Raw genomic sequence first — 21712 nt, 5'->3', positions numbered from 1 at the left:
AGTCTGCCCTGCTCCTCACCTCAATAAAGAAGACAGCTCAGCTTTTAATCAGTTTGCAAACATAAGGATTCATTTAAGAAGCAAGTGCTTGTGCTCACCTCACAGCATTTGTACCTGCTGCCCCACTGCCTTGCCTCGATTTCCTCCCCTGTTCAGTATCCTCCACAATGCAACCTTATCTTCCCAAACCAGACAAACAGCTCCCTCCAGATGCCAGGCCAGTGCCACTGCTGCAGCAATAAACTGCTGAGGGGGGAAGGATTAAAGGTACACTTCCTGAAGGAAGAAGTAAATACCTCTTCCAGGAGCTGAAAACATCACCTCCACCTTCCTAAGCTCAGTGAATAGCAAGCTGTTTCTGAACTTCCCTCCATCTGGAAGTACAACTATGCTAGTTAATCTTAAAATGCCTTTGGCAGCTGTCATCTGGTTTTTGTTTTTTAATATTATCCTTAAAAATTTTCTAATGGTAAGTACACATGCAGTGAGAAATAATAGCCCTTTGTGTAACAAGCAGTACACACACTTTGTCCAATCATTTTTACAGTGTTTTTCTCCATTTCAGAAGTTATTATCACAGGACAGACTGACAGCTGAGCCATCATACCACAGCTTAAATTTAGCAGGGAAATGTTCCCCCTTTCTCTCCCTTCCCCCTCCATCTTTTATTTTTCAAAGCAAAGGTGCACAGGATGCTAATTGTGACCAAAATATTATTAATTCTCAAGAAACCCAGCCTAATTCCAGCACAGCATTTGCTGCTCTGTTCTCAGATCACAGCCTATGTGACCCTTCTGGGCTTCTGCCAGCCTCCAAAACAGCAGTCATCCCCTGCCACGGACTTCCACTGATGCCACAGGTTAAATAACAGGGAAGGACTCAGGCCCTGCAGAAACAAAAACCGAGATTGTGTCTTCCACTCAGCTTTGATGCCAGGCGAGAGCTGTGGATCTAAGAAGTGAGAAGCTGCAGACTGCGACTGCTGGAGGCACTGGTAAGAGAAGCTCACTTTGAGACAACGTAGCTGATGTGCTGAGTCTTGGTCCTCAACAATTTCTCCTCGTTTTAACTTGGAGCAGGCAGGGACAGGCTGTTGCAGGAGAGAGGGATCCTTGAGATCTTTGTCTTGGCACTGACCTCTGACTTGCTAGGAGATCCCAGCTGACCCCAGGGCTCTTACTGTGCTGCATTTTCCTGGAAGTGCCCAAGCTGAAGAGCTACCATAAAAGCACTAAAATTAAAAGAAAAAAAAAAATTCCACTAAGAAGCCACTTTTAGTACAATCATTCTCCAGCGTGAACTCCAGTCTTTAGAATGGGAAATGCTTGAGGCTAACTCTGAACATAGGTTAAAACTCCCATACAAAGATTGTGAAGGACAACACTGAATCCAAAATGTGCCAAAGATATAAATTCTAAGTTCAGTGCCTGGTCTATGCATAGTGCTTGTCTCCTTTTGTCATTAATTTTTAATGTCTGATTGGTGAAAAGCACTCAAAAAATCATGAGCCAACATCTGCCCCAGGTATGATCCTGGATTAACCCTCAGGATCTGTTGCCTTTTCTACAAGCAGCCCTGGTAGCAAAGGTTGGCACCTACCTTCTTGTGCCTGGGTGTCCTTCCTCCCTGTGAAAAAAGCAATCTGTTTCCTATCAGAAATGTTATTTCAAATTCAGTGTTTAAAGCAAAGGTCACCATTAGCTCTGGATGTGCTAATGCACTGTGCTTATAATGGTTCTGTATAGACTCTGTATTTCAGAACTTGAGGCTATAATACTTATTCCACCAAGGATTCTTAGTAGTCACTTAAAGCATGTTTTCATTAGCCTGTAGTAGCCTCTATATATTTTAACAGAACACTCAGAGGATTTCATCTTGAAGTTTTCAAAATAGTTTTACGATTTTACCTCTAGCCTATACATATAATTTGAAACATAAAATTTTGCGTCCCTTCGGTATATTTGTTTCAGTGCCTGAAATAAATTAAAAATCTAAGTCCCAGCCTACGTTGTTGGAAGAAAAATTGAAAATCAGATAATGTTAGGCAGCCAGAGCTACCAAATGATTAAAGAGTGGTAGGTAACTTAGCTCCAGTCTGTGGCAGGTGATTGTATTTTGCAGCTTGAACAACAGAAATCTCTCTGCCATGCACAAAGGGAAGGAGTTACTTACCATATATTAAGGTTAGAGCCATGTGGGATATGTGTACATAGTCTTTTGCAGCTGACTGGCAGTCACAATACACTATTTACCAGCTGGGATTTTTTGTAGTAATCTTAAAACTGTGAAACAGTTTATAAGGTCTTCCTTTCACTCAACATGCTCTTATCAGAGAAGCAGATAACAGAATAACTTGTGACTGAAATCTAGTCTAGTATTTCAGAGCCCTTGAGACATTGATCAGACCATTCCTCTGTTTGCAGATAATCTCCTACTAAACTAAAGGGATGGTGCTTTGTTTTGTCCACATAAAAATAGCACTAAGACTTTATATTTGAAAAAAGTAAGAGTCTGAGCTCCCTGATGTGCATGCAAGAGAAAAAAAAAAAATCTTATTTTACTAACAAAAGAATGAGCTAGGGATGAAAAGCGCAGATTGTAAAGCAGACTAAAAATTGATTGGCACAAAATTTTTCCTCAAGTTGTAGATATTCTGGGAAGCCTGCACTCACTGGGCAGATAACTAATGACATGCTTCTCACTCTGGAGTCTTTAGGCCAAATGCAGCTCTCAGTTACCCAACTAGAAATCTCAAGTAAATCTACTGATGTTACCACAGAGTTATGTCAGCCTCACTGAGAGCGTAGTATGACGCCTTGATTACAAAATTAAGCTCTGAAAGGTACATGTGTGTGTGAGTTTTGATTTGCCAATAAAATAATTTTATGGAGGTAAATTTATGCAAATACTTATAATATAGATCCAAAGGAGAATTTTAGTCTTGTATTCATTAAAGATTAGGCACCATTTTACAAGAAGATACTAAAAAATGCAATATGGAATACAATTCAAAGGAATAGATTCACAGATGTTTCATACTTTACCAAGTCTTTTCTCCCTAAATGTGTATAAGTGACTACCCCTCTAGGAGAAAAGACTTTACATGCCCCAGTCCTTGTATTTGTCTACCTAAAAATATCAATACATTTCTCCTCACAACAGCTGAGGGAAGAACACTGACAGCATTGCCACTTTACCTTTAATCATGCACAGAGTCAGGAGAAATCATTAGACTTCCCAAAGGCCAGACAGTGAATTTAACATGTAAATAAGGAGTGAAATGCAGTTTTCCTGCATCAGCCCTCAAGTTATACCTGGTCCCTTCATAGGGAATAGAACATCGTGCAAGGATAGGGGGATTGGGAACAATGTCTGTGTTAACTCCCACATCCACACATATCAAAATGAAGTCAGAGGAACTGTTATCTTAAGCATGTAGGTATTTCTTTACATTTTTAGGTACACCGTACCTGAGTGTATGCAGCTTATAGCTTGTTCACTGGAGGCAGAACAATTTATAAAGGACCGTTGCTTCTTTTCCCCTGCATGGAAAAATTCAACACTGCAGGTGAGGCGTTAAGGGAATGAATTCCAGAATATAAAAATCACATCAGTCTTTCAATATGAGGATCACCTGCAGGCTTTCAGACAATTTTTTTATGCTTACAACAACTCTGTTTAAAAGAAAACTTAAGGGATGGCTGGCGATGAAGGAATTCGTTTTTAAAGCACGCATTCGGAAAAAGCGGTGAAGGAAGAAACACCATTCATTTTTCTCAAAGAAGGAAGACATCAATTCCACAATGAATACATCTATAAATTATCATTTATTAAGTTTAAAAAATAAGTTTTTCTAGCCTGCTTTGGCAACCCTGTAGTAATTCTCCTGCAGGTTGCAGAATCATGTTCTTGATGGTAGGAGCTAGTCAGTTCCCAAGAAGCCTGCTTTGCTGACATGTTTTTGGGATAAGGAAGGTAACATAACCTCCAAGTATTTGCTGGGGGTGTCAACACTCATATCACTTATCTCTGAAGAATCTCTGCTTGGTTTAATGTGAAGAGTCTGCTGGAGTTTACCACAGTGGATGAGCCTACTGACTCACACCCAGCTCTTACAGCTTCAATGACACTGGCCAGAGCAAGGAGAAAATTGCCAAAATCACTTCAAACCAGCTGGCAGACAGCCACTGCTACATGAACTAGAGCAACCCTCAAATGCAGCACAGTTCACCAAATTGATTTTGATAGGCCAGAGAATACAGGAACAGCTCAGGCTGATTGCAGGCACTGGGCAAGCCATAAATTCACTGGCAGCACCATGCAGAGATCAGGAACTGCAGCAGCTTCACCCAGAAAAGGGCTTCACAGGACAGACAGCTTTTCACTGGCACCATCAAAGGTACAGCCATGCTCCCCTCTCGGGTAAAAGCTGGTCCCATCATTCAAAAACCTATCATTTTTTCTGAGACATTTTATCAACCTTTCTTCAAAAACATTGAGGCAGCCTAAAAACACCCCACAGATTTGAATGTCACTGCCAGTGGTTTAGTCTAACACTATCTCCTCACTCTCAGCTTCCAACCAGCTTTGGAGAATGACATTTGTGCACCTGAGGATGTGTGAGCTGACACTATGTACTTTTTCAGGTGGTTCCATCTCCTCCTGGGCTTAATAACAAAAACATTTTTAAGCTGCACTGTCCACAGAGACCATCAATGTAGAACACATAAGCGACTCTTTAATTTTATGTACCAAAGGTTCACATGACTGGGTGTCTGCTACACTGCCCAATGTTTTTTTTTGTTCATTTAAAATGTGAAATTTCACAGAGAAATGCATAATGTGACCAGGATTTTTCTGGCATATAAATGAACAGCAGTCAGACTAGAAGCTGCTCTTCATATGCTGAATAACAAATACAATCCTTTCACACCTCCTTGCAGCGTTCCCCCAATTCCCACTCAGCCTCTTTCCTCTCAACACCATTCTGCACTGAATACTGCCAAGTGGAACACATGTTAGGAAAGCCAGGAATTTCTTCTTTGCCTGAGAAAATATGAACCCATGGGCTATGGATATAAAGAAAGGAATAAACAGACACTGAAAGACACAGAGAAAACACAATTTCATAGTTCATAGCCACACTCAGTGCAGTCGATCCCTGATCTCCCCATTTCCACAACTCAAATCATCCCCCCATGTGCAAAGATGTAACAAGCAGTGCCTCTGTAATGGTGGGCTGTCATCATTCCAAGAAATTCTTCAGGAAGACTTTTTACATCAGGTTTGGAAAGGTAAAATCTGTAGCAACAATACAAAACCCCAACCACAAACCATGCCCCTCCACAAAAGACCCCATGATCCAGAGAACTACTCTTTTCCTTCAAAAGGCAGTTAAAGCCCTATCTCATTCTGAACATGACAGAATTTTTCATTTCCAAATGACTATGCAAGAAGCAATGAAGTAATCTTTACAGAATGCTTTTGAAAAACTATATATATAGTTTCTCAATCCTGTTATTCAGTGAAGAATCCCACAGCATATTCAGGCAAGGGAAGGTTTTTGGGCTTCAGCTCAGTGCTTCTCCTTCAGCACAGTGCTGTCTTTACAGAGAATTGAGCAGCTGAAAACAAATGCTGAGCAATACCCTTGATATTTATAGAGCACAAAAGGTGAGAACCTCTGATCCTCAGACCTGTGAAACCTGCTTAGTGCTGACACCCCAGAGCAGAAGAAACTTTTGCCACGTCACTGTGATGCCTTGTGAAGTGTGACCTAGAACAGAGACTAGACAGAGCTAAAGAATAAAGTAGGGATTTATTAAGAGGCCTCAATAGATCCACCTTGGGCAGCACAACCAAAAATAGGCACAAAATGGGTGACGGGTCACAGGGTCTCACACTTTTGCAAGTTCTGGTCCTTGTAGCATATTGGAGCTAATTGTCCAATTACATCTTTAGCCTATGAAGTCCCATCCTTCTTGTTTTCTCTCTTCAGTCCACTGTTGCTTATGCTTTTGGGTCTGAGATCTGGATCGGCTGTCCTTGGGTCCCCAGCTAGAGAAGGAATTGTTTTGTCTCCCTACCCTGTGAAGAGAGCTTACTATCCCCTAATATGAAGCCCAGACTTACACACTAAAGCAGAACAGAATCTGAAAAATATAAAAGCTGAAACCTTGTAGGAACTCAAAATGTCCCTCAGACATTTTTGGAGGTTCCAGGCCCCGGTCATTTGAGACCCTGGCAGGCAGCTGGAAACAGCTGTGATTTTGGGTTTGAGTCATGGAATGATTTACCAACCTTGCAGGAAGAACAGGAAGTCACAAAAGTTTAGATATTAGAGTAGTAGTCACAAAGTAGAGGGAAGAATTTTTTAATGCTGTACAGGGGGTTTTAGTTTTGTACATGGGGGTCAGAGGTTTTAAGATGGAGGGATTTGGGCCTGTCCTGTCATCCCTCTTCTTCCTTTCCTCCATGTTCTTGGTGATGTTGGCATTCACAGATTGGTTTAGAGTAGAAAAGCACCATTTAATATAGGTAGTAGGTATTGGGGAAAAACTAAACATGCAACGTAATGTACCATATAAAAGATAGCAGCAGCCCTGGGCAGGGGGAGAAGAAGAAGACAGCAGACAGAGAGGGTGTCAGGGTGTGTGTGTGCCTCTGCCTGAGCTGCTGAGCAAACCGCAGTAGCCAGAGAAGACAATCTTTTCGATAACTTGCAATAAACTGCCTTGAGACTGAACAACAAGAGACTGCTGAGCCTTTCTTTGGAAGCACGGGTTGGAGGGAGATTTTTCCACCACACGAAGCCACCCCACAACCTAGGGTGGTCTTCAACAAAACCTGAGACATCAAGTGCACCGTGACACAGCTGGATGTGCTGGTGGCAAGCCGTTTCTTGGGATGCCAGGCTGGCAGGTGCTTCCCGGGATTGCACAGCTCCCATCCCCAAGCCGCAGCATTGCAAACCTGCTCCAGTGGGTCTCAGCGGCTGCCCCTGCTCAGCCTGCCGTGCTGTTGTGTTGGGAGTCAGCTAGATGGTGCTCATGGGGGGACAGCCCATATGCAAAGTTACTTCTGGGATTTCGCTCCGGGCCTCCTCCCCCCTCCTCTGGCATCCCACACAATCTAAGCACACTGTCACAAACGAAAAAGCAGGACCCGGAGGAAGGGGATGAAGGAGGGAGGTGAGAGTAAACTGCACCTCGGATGCTGCGTGAGCACAGATGCTTACACAACCACGCCGGCTTTCCAGGGATGGGCTGCAAGGAAGAAACAGGCTGGGCTTGTGTCTATGAGCCAACTCATTTACTCCTACCTGGCAGCCTGAAAAGAGCACAGCACTGACAATTTGGGAAGGAACCACGTTGTTGGAGAGACGTGACAATTTGGAAGTTGTTTTTCCCGTGACAAATAGCAATCCTAGCTGTAAGATTCACTGTGGTCAAATGGAATGTGTCTTTATGGGTGTTTGAAGTTAGAATTAATTAGTAGCTTTTAGCAGTCAGTGAAGTTGCCTAGTTTTGCTGGATTAATTGCAGATTGCAGAAAGTGATGTAAAGACACACTGTGCTAACTCCCAGTAAATATGGAAAACTCAAAGTGCATGGGAATTGTTTGGTGTGGACATATTGTTTAGATCCATTGAGTGGCAGAATACTTATAAATTGTTAAATCTGAAGATTCCACTTGGTCCCTTGGGCTGAAAGTTTGTATGAAAATTTCATTTCAAAATGACAAGCCTATATATGCACAGGAATGGTTTTCTAAATAAAACCCTAGATCATTTTTTATTCATCTGATGTCTAAAATGCCCAGAGGCATAGCTCCATAAAAATTTTAAACTTTAAACAAAAGCTCCTTTTGCGTTGCAGGAAAACAAAACATTTTGAAAGCAACAGTTTGTATTATTTATTGTGATGTTTACTTAGCAAGAGAAGCTGATGAGTTAATTCTCAGTGGAAGCACTGAATTACTTTAGGAACAGAAGCCCAATTAATTAAGGATCATTTCCTATTGATTTCACTGTACTACAGTCCAGACTCAGAGTACCTGCTATACTCCTATACAAGATAAACATAATAAATAATAATATATTTATACCAGTTACTGCTGTCCTGATGACTTGTAATTTTCAGAGAGGAAACACTTCTAAGACTTTTATGTGAACAAAACAAAAGCCAGAATGTCTCTTGAAAGACAGAGAACAGGAAAACACAGAGGAAGCACTGTATACACTCCAGATAAAAGACCATATGAAGTCAAATGAAGAGACAGGTTTAAAAAGTAGACAAAAGTGGAAATATATAAATTTGTATTGGAATTATCAAGAGGGAAATGATAAATTTAATGTCTAAAGCTGGGAATGTTTTAGAGTGCAAAACCTGAATGCATTTAGGACACACACTGTGGCTAGACTTTAAGCCCAGATTCACCTCTCAACTTCATTTTGAGCAGAAATCAAGCCATGGTAATGTCACTATTTAACCACTGCAGTCAGCCTGCTGCATGGCCATGAAGAGCCAGGGCACAGTTTTCTCTCTAGGTGTGTGTCCTAGTTCCAGTCAAGACAGAGTTACCTTTTGCAGCAGCCAGAAGGGGCCAGGCCAGGACCCTGGGGTTATTCCATACTCTCTCACTCAATGGCAGGGGAAGGGAGGGGGGTGGTGTTTCCCTGGTTTTCTAGTGTGTGCAGTGGTGTAGTGCCAGATTCCATGTGGTGAGAAATCACCTGTGGATGGTTTGCCTGTCTGGTACACTCTGTTATTTGTCTAGTTTTTGTTACTGCTTGTTTCCTTATCTCATTGCTATTTCCAGTGAACTGTTCTTGTCTCAACACATGATCTTGGCCTTTTTATAGCCCCAATTCTCCTCTCCATCCCGTCTCAGGGAAACGTGGGGTGGAAGTGAGTGGGTAGAACATGGTCTGGGGTGTTTCAGTGGGAAAACTAAATTGGGAAATACCATTCTTAAACCACAAGGCTGAACTGATCCATCCTGGAGACAGGCTGGAGCCGAATGTGCCCTCACTGTCAACAGCCTTTCCACCCAAAGCAAAGCAATGAGTTCCATTATTGCAGCTCTTAAAAGAACTAACAAAATTTGGGGTGAAGTTTTGACTCAGTTCACAGGCAAGTTGCACTGCAAGATTACTGAAGAAAGACAAATATGTTGGACGTAATTTGGAAAATTTAGCAAACAGTACGTGCATTACCGGAATCCTCTATGAAGAACTTCAGAAAGTTCAGCATTCCTTTGGTACAACCATGTGTGTTTTCAAACAATTTACATAAAATGGTGCCCTTTGAGGGATGACTCCAGAAACATGTTGTCTGGCTACAATTTTCAGATCTGCTTTTGTTGTGTACAGCACCTGAAGCTGTGATAGCTCTGCTTCCCCTTAAAGCTAAACTTTGTCTCAGTCTGCTACCTCTCTGACTGTTTCCCGCCCTGAAGCCCACACAGCAGTATTAAATGTCCCAGCTTTTTTTGTTTGAACCCAATCACTAAAATCACTGGGCCATTAAGATTCGATTTTTGCTAGAGGTTGTCAGGCTAACTACTAATTACTGTCTTGTACAGCAACTTCTCTTTCAGCTCTCACTCCCTATACGGCCTCACTTTTTTTTTTTTTTTTTACTTAGCCTTAATAAATGACAAGAAGCATACTCATGAAGTTCAGCCAGATTCACACCTCATGATGTCCACCAATGTTGTACAGAACAGCAATAACACAGGAAATAAAATACTCACCTTCACACAGACAGTAGGGCTGAACAAATCCCTTGAGTTGAGGCCCTAAACAAGGCTGCCAGTCACGAAAAATAATGCATAAAGGTATCAACTTTTAAAAGATCTCTCAGCATCTTTATTAGCTAACGGAGAAGGCGATATCCTATCTTGCAGTTATGGGAAGGAGAAAAGGAAGCTGGGAGCAGTGCTGTAGCCAGCAGGCACGCAGAGCAGGAGGAGCGCAGAGTGCCTAAAAGCAGAGCACTGACTCACCAGGAGAGCATCCTCCAAGACCTGAGGTCAAGCTCCTCAAGAGGCAGCAGATGAATCAGCAGAGCTCCCAGATCTTCATGGACAGGCACCTGGACTCCCAGGCAGGGCTGCTGGGCCTGGGGCTGGCAGTAATAGCCTTCTTTGAAAGCCTGTAGGAAGCTGGAAAAGAAAGAGAGGAAAAGGAAGGTCTCTGAGCCTTTGACTTCTGCCCATTAAGCTCAGACTCTTTGAGCTTAGACTCAGCAGGAGGGAGAGGAGGTAGCCACAGAAAATGGACTTTAATTTCTTCTGCTGGTTACATTTTGGGTTTGCTTAGACAGAGGATGGACTCGAACAAGTGAGGCCATTTTTTGGTCTCAGGAACAAGAAGACTCAAGGAAGTCACCAAATCCAGTTTAAAAAAGAATCAAAAAAAGAGCATTTTAAAATTCTAGCCAATTATTTAAAATAGGACGTTATGTGAAAATAATTATTCTAGATCTGAGAGCATGTATACTAAATGTGGACATGAGATAGAAGGAGCTGAGTTTTCCAGTCTGGAGAATTGAAGGCTGAAGGGAGCCAATTTTTGTCTTCAGCTGCCTTTAGGAGTTGTAGATAAGGGAACCAGATTTCTCTGCATCTCAGGCTGAGAGGATGAGAGGCAATGACTGCAATGGAGCAAGGGCAGCTATAGGGGATGCAAAGATGTTCTTCACCATGAAGCTGGTCCACCACTGAAGCAAGTGCCTCAAGAGGCTGGATGAGCTCTGTCCATGGAGATTTGCAAAAAGCTTAACCTTTACTACAGTGTGCAGCTCATGGATCACCATAAAAACTCAAACTGAAGTTGAGACAATTTATGGAGGAAGGCTGTAGGCACATGTCCTTTTTCTGCTGCCACTGACATATTTGCTCCACACCCTTCCCTGGGATTTTTTTGTATCATACTTGAGGGTGCCATGGAGGTGTCATGCAACTGCAAATGCAGACACTCCTTAGTCCAGTTACCCAAATTAAATGTTTTCTATGTTTCAGCCTATTTTTTGGGTTCAGTGTATGCTGAAAAGGTGACACAAAGTTGGGAAAAGTACATTTATAGTGCCCTGGTTAAGAGGGTATAGGGTAGCTGACCTCTAGGTCATACACACAGATCTAGGAACAACTGGATTCAGAGACACAGACTGCTGTAGTTTACTTTTTTTGTTGTGGTTGTTATTCTTTCTTGCTGGCAATAAATAAAAGCCCCAAAAGATATGCTTTTGGATGGACACAGCAGGAGCTCACTTCACTGAAAGCAAGACTGGAACCTTAACCACTGACACGCAATTATTGAACTCCCTTCATGCCCCCCTCTGTGCACTGCACAGAGGGGGCACAGCACCAATATGAAAATACTCTGATATGCAGGTGGCCATGCCAGGAACAAGGGACAGGATCCAGGGATAAGTGTCAGTGCAGGAGGTGAAATGTGCACAGCGAGTGCTGACTGCTTGCCCACCTGCAAAAAAATCCATGACTAAGGCAGCACCCTCCCCTCCGTCCAGCTCATTCTGCAGTGTTTGCAAAGATAAACATCATGGGTGTAATGTCCAGGTCAGGAAGGCAAGTAAAAGGGGGAGAAGGGGAAAAAAAAAGAGAGAAAGCTTCCGGCACAGCGCAAACCCATAGCGATGATTATTTTTATTACTATTAACTTGTTAACTGTGTCAATAAGACAAAGTAAACAAACACAACAATCACAACAGTCTATAAATTCAATGCACAAACAGCAGTTACACACGGTTGCTTAATAATTCATTTTAGTCAGCTTCAGAGTAACTTCTAACAGAAATAAATAAAAGAGACCATGAAAAAAAAATCTAAAACCCAAAACACCACTGTGTGTGCTGTGAACTCTTGTTCCTGTGGAGTCTTTAATGTTTTGGAACATGATATGCAGCAGGCACAGTAATTTATAAGGTTTTCCATACTTTTGTTTTGTTTTACATGTGTTCCTGTCCAACTGAATTTTTGTCAAAGCAAGCCTCAAGTTTTTGTAAGCGAAAAATCCTCTTGGTAGCAAGAAGAGGACAATGTGACTGCAGAGAAGTTGGCACGTGCAGGGTGGACTGCAGCCAGGACACATCCCATCTGCTGGGCATGTATGCCTGCTGAGACTGGACACTGGAAGGGGCATTCCAGACCCTGGGCATGGGAAACCTCCCTGCAAGTTCCAGCAGCACTTCCCCAATCCATGGGCAAAGCCAATATGTTCACACATGAGCTCACTCACCTCACGCCTCGCTTGTGATGTCACTGACTGTACAAAAACTCCCAGTATTTCCTTTCCATTTAAAACTTATCACTTGTCCACATCCTAGAAAATAATGTAAGGGCAAAAGTTAGGGAAGTCTGATGCATTTTTTTTCTTGAACCACAACCACACCTTTCATCCTCACAGCAAATAATGTTATAGTCAGGGTTTGTAATTTTCAATGGAAAAAGATGCAATTTTTAAACCACTTAGAATTGTTTCAACCTTTCCAACAGTACCTTCTGAGTGCAAAGTAGCTGTACAGCATCACATAATTTATGTGATATTGTATTCTATCCAGTGGTGCTTGTTCAGAACATAGATTACTACCCAAAGACAAGGGGAAATAAATAAGAAATGAAAAAAAAAATAATGATAGTGTGAGATGCTGGTTTTCTTACCCCTCAGAGTTCAATTGTTGGTGGTTATTGATTTAATTTCACAGTACAGGCCCACATTGGTAAAGGATAGCACAGTGTAATATACATATAGCAAGAGAAATTATGGAAAAATAAGGAAGTGGCTTTCTTAAACTAATTTTATTTTGTTACTATATCATTCCCCACACTGATCCTTTTCATTTACTAACAAATAGTAAAACATATTTTATAAGAGGGAGGAAAAGAAAAAATTTGAAATTTTAACACTGTGAATGGCTGACAAGTTTCTTGTGAAGCTTCACAAGAACACTATCCAACTAACCCTTTCTCTTAGGAGTTTTTGCTTTCCATGGAAGAGAGTGGATATTTTTCTAATCTGAAATACATAAAGATGGGGAGATGAAAAAAAAAAGACCATGAAAAAAAAAAAACCTGATTTTTGAAACATACATTATTGCAATACCTCTTAGAAGTTGTATTTCAGATAGTTCATGTTTCTTTTCCATCTATGCCCCTGCAGTGAGGTTCCCAGTGGAATACTACATCCCATCACACATGGGAGTTTGTGGTAGCTCCCAGGCAAGAACTCCCTGAGCACTCCAGTCAGAGTCCTGTGGTTCAAGGGAAAATAATGAACCACACACTAGAGATATAATGCTTCAATATACTATGGAAAGCTTTCCAGGCTCAAATTTTGCTTAGTGCTACTTTATTTTTTCCTTAAATAAAAGTGACCACTGGCAAAAATAAGCATTTTCTAACATAGTAGGTGTACCGAGTCTGAGTCAGTCCTGCTGATGTTTATCCCTATTTCTTTGGTGCCGAAGACTACCCTAGGTCACGGGGTGACTCTGTGTGGTGGAAAAATCTCTCCTCCAACTCGTGCTTCCAAAGAAAGGCTCAGCAGTCTCTTGTTGTTCGGTCTCATGGTTTTTTATTGCAAGTTATCTAAAAGATTGTCTTCTCGGGCTGCTGCGGTTTGCTCAGCAGCTCAGGCAGAGGCACACACACCCTGACACCCTCTCTGTCTGCTGTCTTCTTCTTCTCTACCCCTGCCCAGGGCTGCTGCTGTCTTTTATATGGTACATTACGTGTTGCATATACCTACTACCTATATTAAATGGTGCTTTTCTACTCTAAACCAATCTGTGAGTGCCAACATCACCAAGAACGTGGAGGTAAGGAAGAAGAAAGAGGGATGACAGGACAGGCCCAAATCCCTCCACCCTAAAACTTCTGACCCCCATGTACAAAAGTAAACCCCCTCTGTACAGGGGTTTAAATCCCCCTGTAAAGCACTAAAAAATTCTTCCGTCTACTTTGTAACTACTTCTACTCTAACGTCTAAACTTTTGTGACTTCTTGTTCTCCCTGCAAGGTTGGTAAATCATTCCATGGCTCAAACCCAAAATCACAGCTGTTTCCAGCTGCCTGCCAGGGTCTCAAATGCTTCTGACCAGGGTCTGGAACCTCCAAAAATGTCTGAGGGACATTTTGAGTTCCCACACTTTGTTAGTGCGAAGCCCTGCAGCTCAGGTGGGAAATAGTATCTGTAGCTGGAAAAGACAGGGAAATTCCCAAGCCAAAAACCTGCCATAAAGCAGGTCTGTTCGGTCTGCCAGGGATCAGCAGTTCCCCAGTGTTTAGCTGCCTGCTCAGCAGTGAGTGCTGCAGTCCCTCTCCTGCGGGGAGATGAGCCACCGAGGCAGGTGAAGCAGCAGGATTGCCTTCCTGGCACCCGCACTGACAGCTGCCTTTGGCTCGGATCCTAAAGGTTTACGTCAACATCAGCTCCCAGGTTTTGAAAGATGTGCTCTTTCAAACAACAAAAAAAAGATGTTTTAGAAACCACTGCCATGCCTCAATGTAGAAAATTTTACAAACTAATAAGTTTAATTTAAGGTATGGCCCAGGTTTTGCAGTTTTTGTTTAAATTGTCCATAGACCTCCCCGTGGAAGAAGAAGGAATAATGATCCCACATAATTTTTTGCAAAACACTTCAAGCCTGATTTGGAAACTGTCAAAACTCTGGCACTCCAAGTAAACACTACCATAGTTTTGGAATCTTTTCCCATCCAAATTCAGTAGTACAGCATGAACTTCCCTCAAATAACAACACAGTTCCCCCAGGGTGTAGATCACAAAATCACCATAGTCTCTGCCTGTTCTAGTTAACACTTCTTAACAACAGATGTAATCTTCAGTGAGACCCAGCTTTTACAAATTGCTGCTAATATGAATCACGCTTAACTTGTCCAAGTATCTCTTCAAAAAAGTTTATGTTTTCCCTAGAGGTATTTAAATTAGGAATCCTTAGCTGCTAATTGAATATGAACTTGGATAACTGAGCAGGTCATCCTCGTTTCTGAAATAGAGGATGAAGGACTGCTCTGACCAGAGTAAGTGAGGTGAACATGTCTGATTTACAGTGAATAAAACCTTCATGATACAGTAAAGGTTTGAGGGGCACTGTTGCAACTGGTCTTGGGTGAAGAGCATCAGGTGATAATTTCAGACCTTTGCCAGCAGCTCAAGGTCACTGCCAGAGAATGAGTTTTGTCACTGCATTCATTTTCATTGTTCAGGTGTCTGGCAAATTGGGAAGGACTTCAGTTTAAGGGTGTTTTTGAAATCCACTAAGTATATGCTATGTTTAAAGATCATTAAGACAGTAAAATGATCTGACAAAAGAGAAGGATTTTTGAGAGGATATATTGCCTGTTGCAAAAGCTTTTAGAGCAAAGAAAAGCAGGCTTATTGTTTTTAGAGCACCAAATCACTGTCAAATGTCAGTGCAGGTATTGAATTTGGTCCAAAATTTTAGAACTCTTGCAAAGCAACAGACCTCTACATCTCCTAAGGATTTTGCAGACAGTTCAAAATTGTACTTTGGTATTTTTAAAAGATGATAATGGTTCAAAAAGTCATTTAGTACTGTTTATTGCTTTGTATTTTGTTGTAGTATTTTAGAAATATATATTTTATGAGACATAATGATGTCAGAGAACTACTTAATCAGCATATGAAAGTGAATTTAAACAAAAGCTGTGAGTACATTTATTGAGTTAGGTATGAATATGCCAAAATGGCTCAAATAGAGAGAGGGGAAATGGAATAGCATGGAAGAGAAATCAAACCATCACTGATCCCATAAATGCAGAAAAAGGACAGATAACAAGCATCATATTTACTTAAAACTTATAATGTTCTATTTTCTGTGTGTGTTAAATGATAGCTTTGCTGCAAAAAGCAGGTTTCTCTTTAAACACAGAGATAACTGTGAGTGCACACTGGGGAATACTGAGATTGTGCTTGTAGCACAATATACATTCCATTTCCACCCAGTTCAATATAAACCCCTCCCTGTTGCCCATCACCACCAGTTTTCCTTATACCAGAAAGTAGATTTTTTTGGATCTATTTATACATTTCAGTTTTACCTTTCTATAGCACAGCATGTGACATGCATATCCGTGGCAATTGTGGAGTTTCTTGATATCCTTTTGGGTTTCCACCTGAATGGCAAGACACTACAGACAAGAGTGGTAATGATGGCATTTCCTCATGAATTTGGGACAAGAGGTGGAAGACTTCATGCAAGCTACAGATGTGGTTGTTTCACAAACCCTCACCAAAATGTGGTGCTGTGGTGGAAAAGGGTAGGTTTGACAGAGGGAGAATTACTGGGGTTCAAAGGTACAGAAGGAACAGAATAAGGCAAGCAGGGCTCAGTATTTCAACTCCAGCACCTTGACAGCAGCCAGAGCAAAGATCCTTGCAAATAAAAACTCTTGCAGGTAGAAAAGGGGCATCTTTTATTGTGGGCTTGAATGCCCTGTCCCAGGCCACCGTGGCTTTCTGAATTGCTTTCTGTTCAACCAACTTTTATTGCAAGACAGGCAAAAAGGATTCACCTTGCAAGAGGTGAAGTAAAAAGGAAAACATAAGGCAACATAAAACAAGATCTGTCCTCAGAAAGACTATCTTTGCTTTTAAAGCTACTGTGCTCTCCTTTGGGGTTTTGTAAAACAAAACCTGGAAAATGCAAATGTTTCTGCTAATGCTTGCTCGAAGGGACAGTGCTTTGGCAACAGAGAGTCTGTCCCAGTACCCTGGCTGATCAGCACTGTCCCTGGCTCAGGGTCCCACTCTGCTGGTACATTAAGCCTCCTGGCTCAGTCAGCAGTAGAAATTGGGTAAACTCAGGGTGCAAATGGCTTTGGGAATTTTTTTCTTTGGGAGAAAGAGCCTAGAGGAGAGGAAAAGTGAAAGCTCTGAGCTTATAATGATGCATGACTTGGGTCTGGTGAGCCACTCTTCCAAAACCTAGACCTAACAAGGCCATGAGGGACTGGACAGGGAACAAGTCAGATTTCTGTTTAGCAGACAAGAGGCAAAATGAGAATACATTTTAAAAATACATTTTATAAAACCACAGAATATCAGGTTGAAAGAGAACTCAAGGGTCATCTGGTTGAACATTTCTTGGCATGGCGTATACAAGACGGCCCAGCAACCTGCCCATGCACTCAAATGTTCAGCACTGGGGAATCCACGATTTTTCTGGGGAGATTATTCCAGTGGCTGATTGTTCTCATTGGGAAAAGTCATCATAATTTCCAAGCAGCATCCTCTGGAGTAACTTGTACCCATTGCCCCTTATCTCTCTCTGCAAAGAGGCAGCTTCCACTTTCCCTGTAGCCACCCTGTAGATACTGAAATATGATCATAGTGGAACCTTTGGCTTTTTTGAACTTCTCTACCAAAAAACCCACCCTTTTGTAGAAAGACTGACCTCTTCTCTGCTTGGCAGAATTCTGTATCAAATACACAAACCCAAGAATAGATACATGCATGATATCCCTGCCCATCCCCAGAGGAGGACAGTCATGAAGGGCAGCACACACGTGACACCTTTGCATAAGTGGAAGAAAAGGAGAGCAAAAACCCATGTTTCCTCAATTTCCTCATGGGAGTCACTTGCTTCTACCACTCCAGTAGCTAGTTAAAATCCATTTACTTTTTTTTTTCCCTGATACAGAAAATACAGATTCCCATGATGCAGCTTCTCCTCACCCTCACAGAAAAATTTTTCCTTCATAGATTTATAATTTATGATGAGACAATGTGGCAACTGGTTTTTTTTTAATCCAAATATACCTAACAAAAAAAAAAAAAAAAAAAAAAGAAAAAAAAATATTTTCGGTTACTGATTTTCAACTCATCAGCAGTTAAAAATCATTAAGCTTCCAGAAACTGAGGGTGGGGGAGGGAAATCTGCAACCTCATGTCACCTGTAAGAGCAGAGCATAATCCTCCCACATTTGGTAACTTTGCAGACACAGAGAACTGTAGAAGTTAACAATTTTCACTGATCAAGAAGCTTTCTGACTCTGCATAACCATCTGCACAACCATCAGTCATACATATCCTTGAATGCTGTTTCCAGCCACTCTGTCTATTAATAAGTTATTTAGTGCAGGCGTGACTATTAATTCTACATCATACTGAGGTTGCCCAAGACTCTCCATTTTGCATGTGTTTTCAGCTGCCAATGGCTTTGCCAAACTTGTGTTTGATGCCACTGTCTGCCTCATGTTAATTAGCTCTGTAGAACATAACCACAACATACCCTGCACCCACAGAGCTTTGCCCAGATTAGGAGAAATTGTAAATGATGAATTGAAAAAAATGTCAGTTATCCATGCAATGCTTTGATGAGAGCATCTGAAATATGGCAGGAGGTAGGATTTTTCTGTGCTAAAAATGCTGTCCTTGCTGTAGTAGTGAAAATCTGTACCACATCAAACCCCTTAAAAGATTCTGTGTGTTTTTCCCTAACCCTCCCTAGCAAGATGCTTATTCTTAAGCTACTTACAATTTATCACCTCAAGTCCCAGGGCTACTGTGACTTTGTGGGCACAAGATTGGCAGGGGAGATTTCATCTTCTGCTCAGATTTCTGCTCTGCTGGGGCAGTGGAAAGCGAGGACAACAGAGAGATCCCCATGTCAGCAGTAACAGAAGGGATGGGCAGGGACTGTTACTGGGGACACAGGCTTGCTCTCCCATCCAGCTCTCCCAATATCTCCCCCCTCTGCCCAGATGCCTCTGTTAGATGGGTTCCCGTGGAAAGCACTTGCATTTGGGAAGCTTTTTTGTTGCTGAAATGCTGGAGGCGGATTATAAAGAGGGAAGGACTGGTTAGAGTGTTTTGAGGTGTGGGAAGAAGGAAGTTGCTAAGAGAAAAGACTAATTTGGGCTCCTAAATGTCTCATTACTTGCTCATGCATATTCCTAGTCCAAGGTTGAGAAAGAAATCACTGCATATCCAGCCCTGACAGCAGCTTAAAACCTGGATTTTACATTCTTTCTCTCTTAGTGAGGAAGCAGGAGACCTCAGGCTGTAACTTCAGTTATGCACCCACTTGTTGGGAAAGATGCTCCTGCATGTGCTCACAATTTTATTATGGATGCACTGGAATAAGCAGGTAATTCTTATGTCCTTTACCTTCTCAGGACAAATGAGCACAGCTAAAAACTGTCAGAGCTGTGAGTGCAACATTTAGTACTCAGACAGCACATCTGAAAGAATATGGTATACAGGGAAAGAGAAAAGACATAACTTGCTCAAAGAAATAACATTCTTCATTTCCCTCCCACCTCCATCTGCTTCATGGAGCAAGTGAGTAAAAAATCATGATCCAGAGGGTAATGGCTGGCTAAGAGAGGCTCCCAGGTCCACTGCAGGCCTGCTATGCTTCAAAACATAGCTCTTGATCAGCACTGACAGCTGAATCCTCATCTTTGTAATCTATGGCTTGGCTGTGGAGTTCTCTGCTCTAATTATTCTGCATTTGTCTCTCCTCCCAGCCTGGAACAGGTTTTCAAAGGCCTGAGACCACTGGAACGGGGAAGATTTATGGACCCAGTCAATGCTGGTTGCATTCTGCAGAACTTTGAATAAGAACCAAAAGACTGTTTGACTCTTTGGAGGGAAGTTTCCCTCTGATTCGAGTATTATTCACTTCCTGGTGCACTGAAGTTGAAGGATTAAGTAATTTTTCCCAAATATAGAATGCATCACACCCAATCACACACACACACACTGCTGCCTTCTTTAAGTGAAGCATCTGAGGAGGAAAATGAGATTACAAATTTAGGAGTATAATGAGATCAAGTTAAATTCACACCATTTACCCGCCTAGGCACAATCTATGTCATTAGAAAAGATTAATTTTTTTGTTGCAATTTCTAATCTCATTATACCTTTTGTCACAAGGATGATTTATCAGAATTTCAGTACTTAATACCATACATTTTGTATGTTCACTTGGCTTCTCCACTATTTTATATTTTCATTAGCTGGTATTCACTCACTCATGCCATACCACTCAGCACAGCTATAAATAGAGAGACCAACCAACCAAATCACACAATATTGAAAAGGTCAAAGTAGTATATTACATTACTATAACTTAGAGAATACTATTTACAAGGCATTAAAACTTTGACTCCTTATTTATGTCACAACAAAAGTAGAGAAAATAGGAGGCACTGTGAAATGATCACATCATTACCAGACATCCTTGGGAAACTGAGGGATTGTAAACCCCTCAACATTATTATCTTTACAGCCTGATATAAATTCATGCTATTCTTTAGGTACTTAATATCTTATGCTAAGACAGTGGTCTCTTCACTGACACACTTTATGTTTTTAAATACAAATATTTTAAAAGCTCTTAAGGAATAAGTGTTTGTTGGTTTGTTTTAAGGCAGAAATCTCTTTTAGCTAACTTGTAAAGAAATTGAGCCAGAAAATAAAAATAAAAATATGTGAAACTGATTATTACTGACTCCTTTCCTTCACAAAGACAGTAAGAGAACTATGACCTTTCTCTCAAAGTCTATGGAAAGGACCTGTTTGAGTAAACCATAAAGTACTTTTAGGGTGACTGTGAGCACAGGCTGTTCTGCAATACATCCACCATCCTGTTCTCTCTAAAGACACCCTTATGTGCATGGTGAAATGTGTATCCTACCTCTTTCCCTCCAGCTCAGGGTTCCTAAGAGATCAAGTCCACCTGAAGATCCACAGTTTCCTTCCCAGGCCCAAATTCAGTCTGATGAGCGCCTTGCATCACTGCCCCTGCACCCAGTGCTGTTTGATCCTGCAGAAGGGTTTGGTTCCCACAAAGGTCTCTTTGCTAAGGCAGCTACAGACATGAGGTTTTACCCAAAGAACAAAAGTACAGTTAGGATGTTCAAGACTAGAAAAGCTGTCCCAGACACAGCAGTCATGGCCCACATGACAACAGTCACAGCTATAAAGAGTCACAAAGCAAAAGTGGATATTTTTAAAACTGCGGGAAAAATTGAAATGGAATGAACAATGTTAAAGAGACAAAGAGAGATGGTATCAGCTTGGCTTTTTGAGATAGCTACAGGAGAACTGAGCTTAATACTCAACCACAGGGCACTTTCAGTATGTTCCAGGCCACCCTGAACCTCTGGGCAAGTTTAGGTATCCACAATCCAACATGCTGTGGAAGAGGCACTGGAGGCTGGCCTGCTTTCTCCTGGTAGAGATGGGGGCAATCTGTATTTAGATGTTTGATTAGATGCTGGCATTATACAGTACTGTAGGTTTGGGGAATCAATAATGATACCATTACAGGGGACTTAATTCATAGAATTGCAATTAACTTGAGAGATAACTGAGTAGAAAGCTCAGCTAATATTAAAACAACAGCCATCAGTGACCTAATTTCTATCTTCTGAGCCTCACTTCTTCCTTGAGAGAATACACAATTCCCAGTTAGCGAGAGAGGATGCCAGAATAACTCTTTGAGGACTACTCATGATTTCCAGTTTGAAACAGCGCGGTTGCAATATAATGCATGGACAGATTTCCTGATGCAGAGCTGGAGCTGATCTGGCAGGTCTGCCTCTCTCCCACTGAGTCCCTGTTAAGAGATCAGAGAGGTTGAGCTGCAGCAAAGCTGCAGAGTCTGCAGGCAGTACAGCTGAATAGCCACATTTACCT

General features: G+C 41.7%; 1 long non-coding RNA gene across 1 annotated transcript; it reads right to left on the bottom strand.

The window, feature by feature from the left end:
* Nucleotides 1-449: 449 nt before the first annotated feature.
* Nucleotides 450-21003, bottom strand: LOC140683591 (uncharacterized). Its single transcript, XR_012054762.1, has 5 exons — nucleotides 20709-21003; nucleotides 12263-12346; nucleotides 10009-10167; nucleotides 3471-3542; nucleotides 450-1231 (listed from the first exon to the last, which is right to left on the bottom strand). It is a non-coding gene; the product is annotated as an uncharacterized lncRNA (long non-coding RNA).
* Nucleotides 21004-21712: the final 709 nt, after the last annotated feature.

This window comes from Taeniopygia guttata, chromosome 3 (assembly GCF_048771995.1).
Source record: "Taeniopygia guttata chromosome 3, bTaeGut7.mat, whole genome shotgun sequence".
Taxonomy (NCBI): Eukaryota; Metazoa; Chordata; class Aves; order Passeriformes; family Estrildidae; genus Taeniopygia; species Taeniopygia guttata.
This window is presented reverse-complemented; position numbering and strand designations above follow the sequence as displayed.